Source organism: Equus asinus, chromosome 12, assembly GCF_041296235.1.
Source record: "Equus asinus isolate D_3611 breed Donkey chromosome 12, EquAss-T2T_v2, whole genome shotgun sequence".
NCBI classification, from domain to species: domain Eukaryota; kingdom Metazoa; phylum Chordata; class Mammalia; order Perissodactyla; family Equidae; genus Equus; species Equus asinus.
The window spans coordinates 25,944,918-25,959,944 of record NC_091801.1 but is presented as its reverse complement, the minus strand read 5'-3'; the positions used below and the strand labels follow the sequence as shown (position 1 = coordinate 25,959,944).

Sequence of the window (15,027 nt, the reverse complement as noted above, 5' to 3'; positions counted from 1 at the left end):
TTTCAGGAGACTAACACTTGTTAAATGAAAAAGGTCCCATCATTACCGTCACTGCCTTTCACAGGATTACATAATGAAAAAGTTTCTTTGCTATAAAAGAAACATAGAAAAGGATCTCTACATATGAAAATAGAAACAGGAGAAATATAGGGAATCTAGATACAGAAAACTAGTCACCATTTATGAAAAACTTATTCAAAAAAGAAATTGGGGTATGATTATTTTCAGTAGGGAAAAAAAGTCTTGGTTTTATAGGTAATTTCCCACTTAACCGTATAGATGGAATAGAGCACCAAGGCAAATTTCTGTTAAACAAATCCCACTTGCACATTAATTTCTATTGTGGAACTTAAAAAATTGGTCCCCAGATATAATAAAATTACCTTTAAAATGTATACATATAAATGGAAATATCTTTCTGACAAAACCATCAAACCGTTATCTATGAATAATACTGAGCTGTGGTTCATAAGATTTTAAAAACGTAAAAGTAAAAATAGAGGCAGTATAGGCAGCCATGCTGGAGGTGATTCCTCTGCTTTACTTTTTTAAACTCATCTTCCACTATGGTAAAAGAAAGTAGCACTCCCTAATACTTCAGAAACTTGCCACAGTTCCAGTCAATCTTGAATCATGCTAATGTTTCTAACTTTATAGCCAAAGAAATTATTTTCCATTTTCTCCGTCACTTAAATTTACTGGCTTCTTTATAGACGTTTGAACCTGACCATATCTTCCAAATGTCTAAGAATGCCCTTTGGTAAAAGGAGAGAGTTATCCAAATAAATAACTAAGGAAAGGAATATCTGAGCCCTCCTTAGCGATGAGGACTTGTACCAGGGCCAACAGAGACTTGCCCTCATGTCTGATAATCATCAGTAAATTGATTGACAATCCAGGCTGAAGTTTTGGTTCCCACCCTAGTGGTTTCACTTATGACTGGGAATGATGAGCACATCAAAACGTTGTTTGCTGAGGCTGCCACTTACTAGCTGGTTAGCAAAGCTAAGCTATACCCTGTCAGCTGGCTGTAGGCCAGATCCTATGACCAGGGCCCGAGGCAGCAAGAATCTCCAAGCCTGAGGCTTTAGAGGGGCTACTCATTAGAAATGTGCCAGCCACGGTTTTTTCTTTTCCTTGGGTAAAAGTGGGGAAAAAAATAGAGTTTTAACAAATAGTTTATGTTCAGTGTTAGTGATAACACAGTAGAAAAATTAAACAATTCAGAAAAGTTAAACCATGCAGAGATAAAAACTATGCACATTGTGGCATTTGCCCTTTTTCTATATATATATTCACAGAGCTATATGTATATATATAATAGAGATAATTTTAACAAAAATGGAACCCTAATATACATCGATTTATGACTCTCACTTAATATTCAGCTATATTTCCATTTAATAGTCTTCTATAATATCACCTTTGATAACTGCATAATGTTCCATATTTTTATTTATACATCATCGTTTATTTAACCAATTGGCTATTGTTTAATGTTAAGATTTTCAATTTTTTTTTGCACATATCTTTAATTACTTGTAAGGTTTTTTTGCATGTGATCCCAACTATTTCCTCTGGATTATTTTCCCAAAGTGAATGGCCAGGGGTAAAGAGAGAGACATTTGTAAAATTTTAAGAAGCTTTTCCAAATTGTCCCAGGAAAAAAGTTGTGCTTTATTTAAGTTCCAGAATTTCTAGATGTTATTAACAAACTCTTATCCGTATAGCATGTTCCATCTGGCTTGTGCTCTGGACGTGATGGTTATATGTTTACATCACGTACTTCTTTTTCTGGGAGAGGGTCAGTTTTTCTAATAACGATAATATCATTTGGCCTGGATGTTTTAATTTTGCCATCAGCCAAGCAAGGAGAACATATATAGAGTAGTCCCCCGCCTTGGAATGTGGGCATACGTTCCAAGACCCCCAGTGGATGCCCAAAACCATGGACAGTACAGAACCCTATATACATACTGTGTTTTTTCCTGTACATCCATACTTATGTTAATGTTTAATTTATAAATTAGGTACAGTAAGAGATTAACAATAACATATTGAATAGAACAATTAGAACAATATACTGTAATAAGAGTACTGTAGATCTTAGCAACCTCATCATAGGATTTTTTTTCTTTGCTTGTTAAGCTGAGAACTTTCATCTTTTAGAAAGCACTTAAAGGAAGCACTTTCCAGCTTCTTTTTGGCAGACCCAAATCCCCAGCATCACTACTCTTGTGCTTTGGGGCGGTTATTGAGTAAAATAAGGATTACTTGAACACAAGCACTGTGATAGCGCGACTGTCGATCTGATAACCGAGACAGCTACTAAGTGACTAATGGGCAGGTAGCATACACAGCACGCATATGCTGGACAAATGATTCATGTCCCGGGCGGGACGGAGCAGGACAGTATGAGGTTTCATCACAGTACTCAGACCGGTTTGCAATTTAAAACTTAAGAATGGTTTATTTTTGGAATTTTCCTTTTAATATTTTTGGACCACAGTTGACCAAAGGTTACTGAAACCTCAGATAAGAGGGGGCTTCTGTAATGTTTACGAAATGCTGGGCACTCCCTAAATGCTTTCTGTATATATTACCTCATTTAATCCACACATCTTCATCCTCATGTTACAGAGGAGAAAATTCAAGCATATAGAAGTTAAGTAATTTACCCAAGGTTACCAGCTGGAAAGTAGCTAGATTCAGATAAAATATAATGGGGTAGACTGTGAGAAGTATATGGCGATATTGTTCTAGCAACATAATTCCTCCCAAGGAGTATCATTCAGGAAGTAACCTCCAAAGTTTTGATATGACCCTTTCAAGACAACTATCCTTTCACCTCTACTGACTTTAAAAGTTTCAGGAAGACCCCAAATGAATTTCATAATAAATTATGTTCTGTAGTTACATATTTGTTTGGACAAAAGTCTGAGCTTTCAAAGTTAGTAACGTTAAAACATAATTATGAACATTCGTGCCATGCATACTTGAAGTTTTTCCATGAAGCTTTTGCTTAAAATAGCCACATGCATTACTCATGCAAGATTATATACCTTGATGTTGGGCTGCAAGTGTGGAGATATGTCCAAGAACTGGTGCTGATGTTGTACAGAACTATTTAAAATGATAAAAAGTTCATTTAACTGAAATGTGTAGGTCTTCCACTTTGGCAGATAAAGCCAAAATTTAGGACATTAGTCTATTTATTGTAATTTAAAGTTTTGTAGGAATCAATAGAGAGAGAGTCCAATCCTGGGTCCTTTTGATAGTACAGAGATGATTTCTGAGGTAAATGCTTCCCATCCTAGAAGATGCCTGTTCGCGTTCAGAAAACATGGTATCATCTGAGAACAGAAGGGAAGCTAAGTGGCTCAGGACTGCTGCTACAACCTAACTCATAGCTCTTATTAGATAATAATATCTAATTGTTTATTATATTATAATATCTATTATATTATTATATATAAAATTATTTAACAATATCCCATTATTATGCCCACAGTAATTAGTTTTGTGTGTGTAGGAACAAACATGGTTTTAGTGAGAAGAGGAGCAAAATAGGAGCCAGTTGAGTCTGGAGTCCCTGAGCAAGTCCTGTAACCATCCCAGGCCCCTTTTCCTCATCTCTAAACTGAGGATGATAATAATAATACCTCCCTGACAGCATTTTGGGGAGTCTCAAAGCAGAAAATGCATGTGAAACTTCCTTGTCAATTTAAAGACTCTGTTCAGGTTTAATCATTGGTGGTGTTTTATCTGTCTCCTTCCCTGGTTTGGAAGGTCCATGTCCTCATCCTAGCACAGTATTTGACAAATGATGAGAGCTCAATAAATACTAGTTAAATGTCATTATGAGCAGAGGGAGGAAGTATGTAGATAACAAGGAACCCTATTTGAGAACTGAGTAAGTTCCAGGCACCAGCACAGGAGCAATGGTAACCTCTCAAACATGGGGTGTTGCCATGCAACGGGCAGCGTTCTCTGTGCTTTACAGGTAATTCCTATTTAATCATCACAAAAATCTTGCGAGGAAAGTTCTGCTGGTATCATTTTCTTGCTAGATGAGGACAGTGAGACACACATGAGGTTCAATAACTTGCTCTCGGGTGTTGGAGCTGGACGCCCTGTGGTCTGAGTCCAGAGCATGCCTGACTGTGGGCCGGCGCCTCTGGAGCCTCCTTGCTAGCACCTCAGTGGTGAAGGCGCTTGTAATTATCTTCAGGTTTTCGGTGCCCTGCACGTTGAAAAGCATTCGTGTTTCCTGAGTAAAGACATGAAATCCTTTCAGTTTCAAGTAATTGTTTTTCTTGTGGCCAAGAATCTTTACAGACCACCCTGAATGACATATATATTAAGATTGCCCCATTTTATGTGGAAAGTCTGAGTGGAAATACAATTTATGGAGAAAAAGCAATATACCCATATATCCATATATAGAGGACAAGTCTTCCTAACACAAAACTGTGGTCTTTGCTCCTCTGCTCCTCCCCGCTGTGAGAGTCTAAAGCTGTCCCCAGTTGGGACTCTATCCACCTTCCAACCTCCTGTCTTGCTCTGTGTCCCCAGGAACCTGTGTCCTCGATGTCTCAGGTTTGTCATTGGTCGGTGGTGGTGAACACACTAGAACATTAGGACAAATTCTGTGTTTGAAGAAAATGCCTGCCACAAATGCCCCAGACAGCATCTCAAGGTAGACCCAGCGTGGTGGCTCCCCTTTCTGAAACCCCTGCCTTCCTGCAGGCCCGCAGGTGCTTCCTGCCTCCCTCACCTGTGGCTCTGTCAGGGGAGGGCCATATCCCAACCCATGATCACATAACGGGTTCAATATATATTTCCTGAATTAGTGAAGCAATATCACCTTAGTGTTTTAGGTTCTCAAATAACTCTCTCTTCTCTGTCCTAAGCTTTTATTTCTTAAGAGCTACAAGCAGGATGCTAAGGATTAATCTTATTCATTATTTAAAATCACTCCCATTAAGATATAAATCACTGATGTCTTAAACCACCGCAGTGGCTTTGTTGTTATTAAAGAGAGTTGTTGGTAACAGTAATTTTTAATTGGCAGAACGTCCATTCATGCAGGGCTCTCTGCTGTCCACATGCCATTTGGACATGCGTGTTCTGAAATCAACAACTGCTTACACATGTATGAAATGTCCATGTGCATCCTACCTTATCAGCTGAACAAACCCATGTTTGACTTATAGACCTATATAAATATAAATGAAAGGATGGTGGCAGTTTTTATTTCTGGAGACTATAGAAGTTCTTGTATTATGCAGTGCTTAAATTTGTGTACAATGAGAGATTTTTTAAATTCCCTGTAATTGATTATTTGACTGCGTAATTAGGAAACAATTATTTGGGTAAAAATGAGCTGTTCTGGAAGGCAGGTGAATCAAAAAAGATGCTTTCCTAAGAATACTCTGTTCATGAGATGCAGAATAAAACAATCTTAATGAAGATTTTTCTGAATCGAATTGTTTGTTAGGCAAATAAGTGTGCTTTTTGCATCAAAATTTCAAAGCTTTCTGATATTACCCTAATTGTTCAGTTTTCTCAGATTTTCAGGGAAAAGTCATTTTTGCACTACTGTATTCCAGCTGTCTTCTTAATTCTGTCCACCTGCACAGAAGCACCTCTGTGGATTCTTCTTAATTTGGGACATTGTACTGAATGCTGTGGTTACCATTTGTTTAGTAGGGTTGAGAGCTCACCTCCAGGGCAAGAGTCTTGTGTACTTTTATAAGAAGTACACAAGACACTACAAGATGCTCAACTGCATTATAAACCGAGCCCCACAGAGGAGACTCAGGTGATCTGCTTATGCAGCCTGGCAAGATGATCGTCCAAATATAATCATCTTTCTTAGTGGGCAGCTTCCCAGGAGGCCTGAGAGCGGACTTGCCCAATGGTGTTCTGTGCAGACATACAAAGGAACCTCTGAGGCCCTATTGAGGCAGTGGGGTCACTTCATGGTAAACAGGACAGGATGCTAAGAGTCTGAAGAAAGAGGGAGATGAGAGCTGCGCATGGCCTTTGGAGCAGCTGGAGTAATTTCCAGCAGCCTAATTCAATCGTTCCCAGCCCTGCCACATTACAACTGCATTGAGTGTCCCGTATGCCACGTTCTCAAAGAAAGAAAGAAAGAAAAGAAAAGAAAAGCCGATGTTTGGGTGTTAGGAACAGAAAAGGAAGGGACACCAACTACCCTTATGCTTTTTCACTGGTTGTCCTACACCCAGTAGCCAGAGCAGAATTCCATAGCCTGGGCGTTCTTCTTTTCCTCGAAATGGGGTAGGTGGCATGCTAGAGATCCTCGCATGGCTTTGAGGGAGCCAGCTGTTAGCATCTATGCCCAGCTCCTCGTGCAGTAACTTCCTATTGGTGGCCTAAGATACCACAGTGGAAATGCTACAAGTTGTCTATCCCAGCACTTGCTGGCCCCCACTCTCTGCGTGGGCTGGGTTGTTTGGCTTGTCCTGGACCATCCTGGGCTTCTGATCCCTGCTCCCTCCTTTGGCAGAGCTGGGAGTAGAGTTGAGCTGGGGCTTCCCCCAGCCAAATGAGAGAAATGTCAGCCGTGGTGGCCCAGCTTGTGGTCAGGCCTCCCCATGCCCAGGTCCGTGTTCCTCAGAGCAGAAGCAGGCCCCCTGGGTCCCTCTCAGCAAGTTGGAGTTTGATAAATAGCTGAAATGGAGACACTCTTAGTCAGAATCTTCAGACGAGTCTAAAGTTATCTGGGAGCCATGGGCTTAAACAGAATCGTTTTTATTGTGTGAACCCTGATTTCTTTTCCAAAGGAAGAAGACTCTACAGTGTTCTGTATGGAAATTCTTGATACACAGGCTTTCCTCTCCTCACTCTCCAAGGTTAGAGAATCAAACAGAACTTGGGGAAACCCATTCGGTGAGGTAAGCTGTTTCTGTGGTGACTGTCTGCTCCTTCTTGGCTGTTGTAGGAACTGTGAGATGTACACATTTTCATTCTTTTCAAGGAAGGATAAGTGAGGGTTTTGATTTGGAAATAATAAGAAACTATTACTAGAAAGAACTGGAAGGAATGCACCAGCAGTCAGATTTCCAGACAGCTTGGACCAGACCCTTTTCCTCCTCTCATGTATGCAGTTTGCAGCTGTGTGCCCCCCCGCCCTTGTGTCCTCTGGCTCCCCCTGGCCTCTCCAGGACCTTCACAGCACTCAGCCCTCACCCATGCTCCAGCCAAAAGCCTGCTTCAGCCGCAGACCAGACTCTCCACCCAACTTACGTGCTTTCACAGCATCCTGCATTTCACAGCAGTTTCGTCTACCCTAATTACTCATTTGTTAATGAATCACTTAATGTTTATCTCCCTCGTTAGAATGGAAGCTCCACTAGGAGTCTGAGCACGGTCTCACTCCCTGCTGTGCTCCCAGTGTCCACCACAGTCCTTGCACGTAGTAGATGCCAAAAACTATTCATTGAGTAAATGAATGATTTTTCAGAATGAAGGATGAGTTGTCTGAAGTTCAAAGACAAAAGTGCTATTCCAGAGGTTAAAAAAATATATCGGCTCACCTCGCAGGGTGGCAATGAGACAGATCACCAATTAACTGTTACTCAGTTTCAGAACTAGTATTGGTTCTCAGCATGTTGACAGATAAGATCTAAGAAAGGACAGTTTCTTCTTTCTCTTAGAAAGCGTCTGTTTAATGTCTTATACAAAACAGGCATGAGACAAATTAATCAAACAGCTTTTTAAAAGTGCCTTTTTTTGAGCTAGCAGTCTGTTAAATGAAGAGGAAGGCAAAGTGGTTGGATGTTTCCTAGATAAATGCCTGGAAGTGTTACTGGTCTGTATCCTGGCAGCCTCCAGGGAGCTGTGCCTTAGGCCAAACCACTGAAGCCAGTTGCTCTTAGAGTTTTCGCTCCTGATGATGGTGATTGCGCTTTGATAATTCACATCGACGAGGCTTCGTGGTAGCACGTGCAGCAGTTATTTCCTTCAGCAGACTTGTCTCCATCCTATTTTCCAGAGTTTGTGGATGTGTCCACATTTCTACACAGTTGTTCACTCTTGAATTTATGGGCCGTGAGTTTCTGTGTTTTCCCTTGAAGTTTATGGGCCATGCCATTCCTCTCACTGGTTTATTTCCCAAACAGATTGTGGTGCACAAAGATTGGAGGATGAATACTGCCCTTTAGTCAATATTTCTTTTCCATGGCTACTAATTAATCCCTGAGAATATTTGGTTCCTTAGAGTAAATCTTTATGGCTGTTGAAGATGTCAGCGCTTTGTAAAGGTTTTCAAATAAAAAGCAAGGCAAAAGAAAACTACCGAAATGAGAAGTTTGCATATTATCATTGGATTGGAACTTGACTAGTAGAACATACCAATTTCTGGGAATTAGGAAAAATAAATCTAACAGATTAACAGATTTGATTAAGGTCATCCCAGAACTGTTAATTTTGCAAAACATACCAAGAAGAAAGAAATGACTTTAAGGGAAAACAAATAAATAGGCTGCAGGGACAAAGGTTGTATTCAACTAGACGTCTCTCCCTGTTTCACATAAATTTGTCATTTTAAATTTAATCAACCTCTTCATTATAGACTTTCCTCAATTTATATTCCATAGGAAACACTTTTCAAGTGTATAATACCATTTAATCTATTTTGCAAATTAATGAAAATTAATTATGAGACCAGACTTCCTAAAAATTCCTTTTAAGGTTGGTTCATATAAAATTAATTGAAATTAGTGACTATTACATATCCAGAAAGAAGTAGGTGAAATAAGTTTTGTTACTACAGTGAATACCAATAATGGTTCTGTATGATTAATCATCTGCTGTTAGCTTGTCACCATGAATTATTTCTAAATGGTGTTTTTGACAAAGCTGTACGATGGAAAAGTGTTTCGGTACTTCTTTTTTGAGTAGTATGGTACTAGAAAAGAAGATAACCAATATGGTATGATGAAAAGATCACTACTGTTAAGAATAGATTAATTTAGAACTCACTCTGTTCCAGGCCTGGTGCTGTGTGCTTAGTACTTAATAGCTCATTGGCAATAATCCTGCAAGGTGTCTCCAGTACTGTCTCTGTGAGACACATAGGAATCCAGTCAGTTGCCCAAAGTTACGCACGTGGGAAGTACCTTATCCAGAACTCAAATGCAGGCAGTCTGGCTGTTAGAATGCATGCTTTTTACCTATGCATCAAGCTGCCTCTCACAGGATTTGGCTACTAGAATTAATTTTACCATTAAATTGTGCAGTGGCCAAATTTTTTCCTGTTCTTTAAATATATAATGTAAATATGGTATTGGTAGTATAAAAATTAAAGGCTTATGAAAAACTCAAGAAAGGTCAAAAGGCATACAAGCAAGTGTAGTATACAGATCATTTACTTAAAAGATAAATTTTAATATGTGGAATAAAATCCAAGATTTTATTTTTCATTTTCCCCAAAATTTGTGGGCATGAATGCTTCTGAATCTGACCAGGAAAGTTTATATTTTGGTCCAATACATTATTAGACTAACTGTATGGTCAAGTCTGGCTTGATTATCATAAATCATAGAAATGAACAGAATTTACTTTAAAATTTTATAGATGGTGGATTTCCAAATTTTTCTTAGCTAACAGTTTTAGTCATCTTTAGCCTCAGAACCAGATTCAAAACAAAATATCTTCTCTAACAGCTGGTCATCATTTTATGCTTACTCTAGGCAAATTATTTAATACTTTACTTAAGATCGTAAAAGAACTCCACAATGACTTTAACTCCATAATAATTTTACCTGGATTCAAGAGTGGGCAAATTTCTTTAATTTTTGCTTTTACAGTGACTTCTGATATCTCTTTTCTGTCTCTGGTAACTCTGAATTATTATTCATCACTGTAGTCAAGATTATGATTTTTGACACCTTGATTAGCACTTTTCCACTCTGGATGGAAATTTGCATGGTATTTCAAACTACATTGAGAGATTAATTAGCACTTTAGGACAAATAAGTGGCAAATTGCTAATTGGGATAAATAAAGTGAGACAGATTTTATAGCACTACCGCTAATGTCTTCAGGGTATCGATTTTATTATTTATTCCCCAGTGCTAGAATCTGTTAAGTTTAAGTATGCTGGTGGTACTGTACATTGATTTAACCACTCTTTGTTTCTCTAGATTGGCGGAAAAACAAGAATGCACTTTAAAAATCACTTATAGTTTATAAGGTGATACATTAATCCTCAAAATGACAGGAAATCAAGATGATTTTGTCAGTGGGTTTAATTTATTAAAATCTAATTTGCTCATGTGCTTTGCTCCAATAGCTCTGTGCTAGCAAACTAGCTATAATTAGATTAGCAGCCAGCTAAACGCTGGTGACAGCCTGCGCCTCAGAGAGCATGTGCTGGATTCTGCATGAGCCTCTCCTCATTGGTTGCTAGCCTTGCTGCTCGCTGGTTTGATAGGTTTCCACAGTACTCTCTGTGCTGCATTGGAGACATAGATACAGAGATACTCGTCTGTGTTCTTGCAACGGTGGGGGTGCTTAGCTGGTAACGTTAGAGAAGGAATAAGGCACTGAAGAGAAGGCGTTCGTCTTTGTTGTCAGAACATCAGCAGTCTCCGGCTGCCCGCTGCCAAAGGAGATCAGTGAAGAAGTTTCAGTTCATGGTAATTACTTTGAGTCTTTATCTCGCAGGAAGAGCAGGGCCATGCATGAAATGAAGCGTGTTCATCATGTCATCTGTTTAATTTGATCTTGCTTTTGTTAATATCGTGCGTATTCCAGCGTTCCATGCTAAAATGTGTTCTCCCGGAAAAGGCTTGGCTGGTAAACAGCCACCGTGTTCATGAAGGACTATTGTTTCTACCTGGATTCAAGAGTGCATGTGCTGGGGAGTGATTCTTATTGGTTCTCTTCTGTTTTGGAAAGCCTGATGTTGCATCAATTTGGGTGTCTTTGGAGATGCGTTTCAGTATCCGGTCGACTTTGTTTGCTTTGAGACCACACTCTCTTGAATAATGAGCAATCAAGGAGAGTTCAGAAACACACTTTAATTTGGACAGGGCAGTGATCCTCCTGAGTCGACAGAGGGTCTTAGCAGAAGTAATGTGCTATTGTTTCTTCAAAAGATGTGGGCAGCCTTCATTTTGGATGGTTTTCTTTGTTTCACCTTTTGTAGTTCTCATTAAGCCTTTTTAATATAGAGAATGTTAGAGTATCCCATTCTGCCAAAAATACTTACAGGTGTGTATTCAGAAGTGCCAAGAGAATTTTTGACTCTGGGCTTTGTTTAAAGGGACGTTGCTTTTGGAGTGGAAGTGAAATCTCAGGAAGGTGGGGTTCTACCCACTTAGACGGATGTTTGACATTTAAAAATTTCTGTTAATGGTCACGTGAATTTTTTGGCAAATCAAACAATAAATAATCTTAAGTTCTGTAATAAAGATGGTACATTCTGAGGGAAAAATCTTTAAATGGCCAACGCTGAGCTTAAAGAAACCCAAACAAATGCCATGCGAGTTTTTGCTTCTCAGTGCACCTCCTCCATGGAGTTCTATTTTATTCCAGAAGAGCCCCCTGCTACCATTTAGTCCCCAGACTTAAAAATTGATGTCCTGACCGTATCAGACTGTGGGGCCCACAGAAACTTGTATATTGAGTCAACGGTCACACGGCTGGCAGGCTGCCACCATGCGTCTGGTATCAGTGGAGAGCCCTGCTGATAGCTGAAAGCTGTCGGGAATTAGTTCCCTGCTCCTGAAAAGCCAAACGATGCCATTGAAGTATTTGGTTGAAATAACTCCTTTGGTTTAGAACAATATGCTGGTTAAGAGGGTTCAGTATATTCTTTGGTAGAGGAAAACTTCAGAATATTAGCAGTGCCTCACTCCCCCGCCCCAAAATTCCCTCCCTAGTCCATCCTGAGGAGTGGTAAATCGTCCAGTGTAATATTTCTCTCAAAGAACAGTTTTAAGGAAAAAAATAAGGAATATTATGAAAGTTTGTCATTTGTTGTAATGCAGTATTGTCTATAATTAGAAAGTTTGAGAGTCATTCGTTGCACCCCAGTGTCTCTATGACTTTAAGCAATCTGCAGTGTTTTCAGTGTTAAGATACCATGTGTGGCGCAGTGAGCATGGGAAGGGTCGCTCTGCTGAGAGCACTTGCTTCCCATTTGGACTCGCTCGCTGCAAACCACGCCTTGTCGGATTTCAGAAGGTGCGGAGCCATGGGGGAGAGCGCAGCTGAATAGAGTAATTTTGCTCTTCTTCCCATGTGCAGACCCCGCCTTCATTCTTTGCCTGATGCGCTTCCTGCTGCGGATACGGAGAGTAACCTTTCTGTGTATCAACAGTTAGTCTTGGACACTTATTTTGGGAAGAATAAATTGATATAATTCTATAGTTGTCTCTCCCCCTCCTTCTCTTGATCTCCTAAAATCCTTCCTAAATTATCTTGGTCTTAGAGAATTACTAAGAAGTAGACTGCCTTAAAAGTAAGTTATTGTTGTCCAACGTAAACATTGTCAACCTTCGGTGAGCAGACCCTGTTAAGCCGTGTGTCACGGAAAGCTTGGGAAGTAGTTCTAAGTGATGACTCTCAAGGGCTGGATCTTAAAAGACTTTCTGTATTTAGAAGGAACTTCTTACAAATGTAAATATCAATGTGTGTGTATATTGTGTAATATACTGTGGTATCCCAAAGGACCTCTCAACGTGCATACTAAAGGGGCATTTTTCTAATAGCACTAAATAGAATGTTACTTACATTTTTGCAGAGTAACAATATCTGCACTTTTAGCTTCAGATGAATCACATCTTAACTTTTTTTTTAACTACATTAAGGGGAATCTTTATTTATTTCTGAGAAAAAAATAAATAAATTTCTTGGACACTGAAATTTTTTTCTCTTCCCTTCTTCTAATTCTGTAGCTCTTTACTGATGAGAGAATGACATTTCTGACCAATCAAAAATAGGTCTATTGGCGTGAACTAAAGTATAAAACATAACATTTTAAAAGTAAAACATTATCTGCTGTAAGTGATACTTTCTAGCTTTTTCTCTTGGGGGCTTATAATCACAGCAGGAAAAACGGTGATCAGTTTAAAAATGAAAAATCATTCCATACAGAATATGATGTGCCACAAAGCAACTTGGGCTGAACAAGGCCTGAAAATAATTGTGAAAAGGAAGGATGTAAGAGTTCCAGGGGAATACGTATAGGTGGCTTTGTGGTTTGTCACTTGGGCATCTGTGATATCAAAAGAACTGAGGGATATCTGTCATTAGCAATTGATAAATATTTCAGGGTTGACCCTCCAAAATTTGCCTGGATTGGAAAAATATTTGAAGAAACATTAGGCCTCTCATCTAAGTGTATTTAGTTTTTCTTTCATTATTTTATTCTGTAATTGTGGGTATCTTCCACGTACTAGATTCTGTGCTAAGCGTTAGTGAGGGAAGATGGAAGGCACAGCCCGCCCTGCCAGAAGCGGCCTGTTGAGGAGGAGAGACAGCAAAATAAATAGTAGGGGTGCAGGGAGCAAAACAGAGGCAATTAGCTTGGCCATCCTAAGGAGAGGTGACCAGTTCTTTAGAAAGGTGGAGGAGGGTGCCAGGGAAGTGTGCAGGAACAGAGAGAGTAGTGCCCAATGCCTGTTTCCCATCCATTTTGCACTACATCCACTACTGTTAATGTTAAGTAAGAGTTGGTGAGGACCACAGATGTCTCATATTCTATATTGATTTTTGGTTTCACCATGTCATCTTATTTGTGATCTCTAATAAATTTAATAAATATGAACTGTCATTTCTTTTCTTCCTCCTACTACCTCTTTTCAGAATACACAGCACATTATTCCATGGAAGTATTTGTATTTTAATGGATTTACATCACATGGGATTTGAAAATTTTTTTAAAAAGTACCCAATAATTTAAAAAGGCATCTTAAAGGAATCAGAAAATTCTTTCATTACTGTTGTACTCTTAAGTAATTTAATGATTACTCTGGAACTATTTGCTTTGCTTGGAATTATCATTTGCTATTAGATGCCTGTTGACTCTTTTATTTAGTTGACTTTTATTTATGTTGTATGTACTCATTAAAGACAAGCTTATAAAATTTGGGTTTGGATTATAACACCTGCATTTAACCTTACTGTGTTTAAGGCCTACTGCTCTCCTTATACATTTAATTTAAATTAGACATATTTTAAATCTTGCCAAATTTGGAGGGCAAGGCCACTTTACACATCTCATATTTGCTTTAGATCTTGCCGCCAGTAAAATGTCTACATGAAAAGAGACTCTGCCTTTCCGATAGTGCAGGATCCTCCTAATTCTATAGTGTTTTGCCTTAGTCAGGCTTCCTCACTTACTTTTTCACAGCCCGTCCTTGCCCCATCCTACTCGCTGAATTGGAAGTATCATTCTTCAGAGCTGATTGCCAAAGCCGGCAGCTCTGTGACCCTGTGGCCTCTGGGAAACAGCTCCTTTCTCTTTTCCTCGTATCTCTGATTGTTCCTTCCCTCTCTCCTTTTCTACCCCCATTTTAAGTAGACATTCTGCAAGGTTCTGTCGTTCATCAGCTTCCCGTCCCCTGCTTTCCCTTGGTTGGTTCATCCATTGCCACAGACTTAGCTGCCACTTCTGTCCTCTCATGTCCCTCTGCTCCAGCCACACTGGCCTCTTGTGCTTTCTGCCTTGGGGCCCTGGCTGTGCCTCTGCCTGGAATGCACTTCCCCCAGTGGAGCCGTGGCTTATTTCCTCACTGCCTTCAAAATTTTGCTCAAATATCTCCAGCTGCCATCCTGGTGGGACATTCTGAGTTAGTATCTGTTGTATTTAGTCTCCTGTCTGGATTGTAAACTTGGAGATCAGAGATTTATGTCTTAACTCCCAGAGCCTTGAACAGAACTTGGTCTGTAGAATGTGCTCAGTCAGTACTTGAATGAATGAATGAATGTTGAATGAATGACTACCAGCATGGGAGTGTTACAGTGCAGGTGAAGGGTGATCCCGTG

The 15,027-nt window shown here is 39.6% G+C and overlaps 1 protein-coding gene across 10 annotated transcripts in view; it reads left to right on the top strand.

Moving 5' to 3' along the window:
* Positions 1–15,027, top strand: part of FAM110B (family with sequence similarity 110 member B) — a 142,852-nt gene that overhangs the window by 65,790 nt on the left and 62,035 nt on the right. For 4 of the 10 annotated variants that reach the window (XM_044780179.2, XM_044780176.2, XM_070481225.1 and 1 more), the window contains one exon: positions 6,813–6,923. The exons of 4 other annotated variants lie outside the window; for them this stretch is intronic. The gene's annotated coding sequence lies outside the window, so the exon portion shown is untranslated. Of the gene's footprint in view, positions 1–6,812; positions 6,924–10,397; positions 10,671–15,027 lie in introns of those variants that run through there. 2 more of the 10 variants (XM_014857792.3, XM_070481228.1) reach the window with 2 other exon arrangements.